General features: G+C 37.9%; 1 non-coding gene across 1 annotated transcript; it reads right to left on the bottom strand.

The window, feature by feature from the left end:
• Positions 1–3,474: 3,474 nt before the first annotated feature.
• On the bottom strand, positions 3,475–3,582 carry LOC130963990 (small nucleolar RNA R71). The gene has a single exon (XR_009080105.1). It is a non-coding gene; the product is annotated as a small nucleolar RNA R71 (small nucleolar RNA).
• Positions 3,583–4,609: the final 1,027 nt, after the last annotated feature.

Raw genomic sequence — 4,609 nt, 5'->3', positions numbered from 1 at the left:
TGGCGGCTCTCAACTGCGTTGGAAAGTAGACATCCTGGACTTTCCAGCAATATATAATAGTCCATACTTTACCCAAGATTTGATGGCCCAAACCGGCGTTCCAAATCAGCTCAAGAATTCTGGCGTTTAATGCCGGAACTGGCACAAGAATGGGAGTTAAACGCCCAAACTGGCACAAAAGCTGGCGTTTAACTCCAAGAAAAGTCTCTACACATGAAAGCTTCAATGCTCAGCCCAAGCACACACCAAGTGGGCCCGGAAGTGGATTTTTATGTCATTTACTCATTTCTGTAAACCCTAGGCTACTAGTTCTCTACAAATAGGACCTTTTGCTATTGTATTTTTCACCTTTGGATCTTTGATCATCTTTGAATCTTTTGATCACATTTTGGGGGCTGGCCATTCGGCCATGCCTAGACCTTGTTCTTATGTATTTTCAACGGTGGAGTTTCTACACACCATAGATTAAGGTGTGGAGCTCTGCTGTACCTCGAGTATTAATGCAATTACTATTGTTTTTCTATTCAATTCAGCTTATTCTTATTCTAAGATATTCATTCGCAACCAAGAACATGATGAATGTGATGATTATGTGATGCTCATCATCATTCTCACTTATGAATGCGTGCCTGACAACCACTGCCGTTCTACAAGCAAATAAGGCTTGAATGTTTATCTCTTGGATTCCTTAATCAGAATCTTCGTGGCATAAGCTAGAATTGATGGCGGCATTCAAGAGAATCCGGAAGGTCTAAACCTTGTCTGTGGTATTCTGAGTAGGATTCAAGGATTGAATGACTGTGACGAGCTTCAAACTCTTGAAGGCTGGGCGTTAGTGACAGACGCAAAAGAATAACTGGATTCTATTCCAACCTGATTGAGAACCGACAGATGATTAGCCGTGCTGTGACAGAGCGCGTTGAACATTTTCACTGAGAGGACGGGACTGTAGCCACTGACAACGGTGATGCCCAACATACAGCTTGCCATGGAAAGGAGTAAGAAGGATTGGATAAAGACAGTAGGAAAGCAGAGAGACGGAAGGGACAAAGCATCTCCATACGCTTATCTGAAGTTCTCACCAATGAATTACATAAGTATCTCTATCCTTATTTTATGTTTTATTTATCTTTTAATCGTTAATCCTCTATAACCATTTGAATCTGCCTGACTGAGATTTACAAGGTGACCATAGCTTGCTTCATACCAACAATCTCCGTGGGATCGACCCTTACTCGCGTAAGGTTTATTACTTGGACGACCCAGTGCACTTGCTGGTTAGTTGTGCGAAGTTGTGATAAAAAGTTGAGATTGAAATTGAGCGTACCATGTTGATGGCGCCATTGATGATCAGAATTTCGTGCACCAAGTTTTTGACGCCGTTGCCGGGGATTGTTTGAGTTTGGACAACTGACGGTTCATCTTGTTGCTTAGCATAGGTATTTTTTTCTTCATAGTTCTTAAGAATGCATTCTAGTGTTTCAAGGTGATGTTATTATCATCACCAAAGCTAATTGATTCTCATCAATTTAGCTCTTGAATGCAATGTCCTGCTGAAGCTTGGCTAGCCATGTCTAATTTCTTTAGACTGAAACTTTAGACTAACATTGCATGATTCCTCGAATTCTCATTAAGAATTTTGATATCTTTATTTTCTTTTCCACTTAATTTTCGAAAAATCCAAAAAAATTATAAAATCTTAAAATCAAAAATATTTTTATGTTTCTTGTTGAGTCTAGTGTCTCATTTTAAGTTTGGTGTCAATTGCATGTTTCTGTTCTTCTTGCATTTTTCGAATTCATTCACGTGTCTTCATTAATCTTCAAGTTGTTCTTGATGATTTCCTTGCTCTGATCTTTAAATTCTCTTGTCTTGAGTGTTTTGTTATTTCTCATATGCATTCTCATTTTGTTAGTGTCAATAGTATACAAACTTCTAAGTTTGGTGTCTTGCATGCATTGTTTATTTGATCTTAGTTTCATTTTGATTATTCTTCATTATTAAAAATCCAAAAAAATTTTAATTTGTGTCTTTTCAAGTCAATAATACAGAGAATTGAAGATTCAGAACATACAGCAGAGGAATTACACAGAAAAAGCTGGGCATTCAAAATGCCCAGTGAGGAAGGAAAACTGGCGTTTAAACGCCAGCCAGGGCACCTGGCTGGGCGTTTAACGCCCAAAAGGGTAGTGTTTTGGGCGTTAAACGCCAGAATGGATACCATTCTGGGCGTTTAACGCCAGGATGGCACAAGAGGGAAGATTTTGTTTTTAATTCAAATTTTGTTCAAGTTTTCAAAATTTTTCAAAATCACATCTTTTTCAAATCATATCTTTTCAATCAAATCTTTTTCAAAATCAATTTCTTTCCATTTTCAAAAATACTTGCTAACAGTTAATGATTTGATTCAACATTTCAAGTATGTTGCCTTTTCTGTTGAAAAAGGTTTAATGTCTGAATCATATCTTTCTTGTTAGGCAGGTTATTAATTTTTAAAATCAAATCTTTTTAAATTGTTTTTCAAATCATATCTTCTCAATCACATCTTTTTAAAAACCATAATTTTTCAATCATATCTTCTTAATCACATCTTTTTCAAAATAGTTTTCAATCATATCTTTTTGATTTCTAATTTCAAAATCTTTTTTCAAAAATCACTCTATTTCTTTCCCAACTTTAATTTTTCGAAAATCAATTAGTATTTTTCAAAATGTTTTTAAAATCTTTTTAATTTATTTCGAAAATTTCTTCCCCTCTTCTCACATCCTTCTATTTATGGACTAACACCCCTCCTCAATGGACAATTAGAATTCTATCTTTCTTGATAAGTTCGAATTCTTCTACCTTCTATTTTATTTTCCTCTGACACCTCAAGGAATCTCTATACTGTGACATAGAGGATTCCATATTTTCTTGTTCTCTTCTCTTTCATATGAGCAGGAGCAAAGACAAAAGCATTCTTGTTGAGGCTTACCCTGAACCTGAAAGGACCTTGAAGCAAAAGCTAAGAGAAGCTAACGCACAACTTTCTGTAGAGGACCTAACAGAAATCTTCAAAGAAGAAGAACCCATGGCAGCCGAAAATAACAACAATGCCAACAATGCAAGGAAGGTGCTGGTGACTTTACTGCACCTACTCTCGACTTCTATGGGAGAAGCATCTCTATCCCTGCCATTGGAGCAAACAACTTTGAGCTTAAGCCTCAATTAGTTTCTCTAATGCAACAGAATTGCAAGTTCCATGGACTTCCATTGGAAGATCCTCATCAGTTTTTAGCTGAGTTCTTGCAAATCTGTGACACTGTCAAGACTAATGGTGTTGACCCTGAAGTCTGCAGACTTATGCTATTCCCTTTTGCTGTAAGAGACAAAGCTAGGATATGGTTGGACTCACAACCTAAAGAAAGCTTGAACTCTTGGGAAAAGCTAGTCGATGCCTTCTTGGAAAAGTTTTTTCCACCTCAAAAATTGAGTGAGCTTAGAGTGGAAGTCTAAACCTTCAGACAGAAGGAAGGTGAATCCCTCTATGAAGCTTGGGAAAGATACAAACAATTGATCAGAAAGTGTCCTTCTGACATGCTTTCTGAATGGAGCATCATATGTATCTTCTATGATGGTCTGTCTGAACTGTCCAAGATGTAATTGGATAGCTCTGCTGGATGATCTCTTCATCTGAAGAAGACACCTGCAGAAGCTCAAGAACTCATTGAAATGGTTGCAAATAACCAATTCATGTACACTTCTGAAAGGAATCCTGTGAACAATGGGACGAATCAGAAGAAATGAGTTCTTGAGATTGATACTCTGAATGCCATATTGGCTCAGAACAAAATATTAACTCAGCAAGTCAATATGATTTCTCAAAGTCTATCTGGAATGCAAGCTGCACCAGGCAATACTAAGGATGCTTCATCTGAAGAAGAAGCCTATGATCCTGAGAACCCTTCAATGGAAGAGGTGAATTACATGGGAGAACCCTATAGAAACACTTATAATCCTTCATGGAAAAATCATCCAAATCTCGCATGGAAGGATCAACAGAGACCTCAAAATATTTTAACAACAATAATGGTGGAAGAAACAGGTTTAGCAATGGCAAACCTTTTCCATCATCTTCTTAGCAACAGACAGAGAATTCTAAGCAGAGCCACTCTGACTTAGTAACCATGTTCTCTAATATAATCAAAACCACTCAAAGTTTCATGACTGAAACAAGGTCCTCCATTAGGAATTTGGAAGCACAAGTGGGACAGCTGAGCAAGAAAATTACTGAACTCCCTCCTAGCACTCTTCCAAGCAATACAGAAGAGAATCCAAAAGGAGAATGCAAGGCCATTAACATGACCCACATGACTGAATTTGGAGAGGAGAAAGAGGCAGTGAGCACCACTGAGAAAGACCTCAATGGACGTTCACTGGCCTCCAATGAGTTCCCTAATGAGGAACCATGGGAATCTGAGGCTCACACTGAGACCATAGAGATTCCATTGGACTTACTTCTGCCATTCATGAGCTCTGATGAGTATTCTTCCTCTGAAGAGGATGAATATGTCACTGAAGAGCAAGTTGCTAATTACCTTGGAGCAATCATGAAGCTAAATGACAAGTT

Source organism: Arachis stenosperma, chromosome 2 (genome assembly GCF_014773155.1).
Source record: "Arachis stenosperma cultivar V10309 chromosome 2, arast.V10309.gnm1.PFL2, whole genome shotgun sequence".
Taxonomy (NCBI): domain Eukaryota; kingdom Viridiplantae; phylum Streptophyta; class Magnoliopsida; order Fabales; family Fabaceae; genus Arachis; species Arachis stenosperma.
This window is presented reverse-complemented; position numbering and strand designations above follow the sequence as displayed.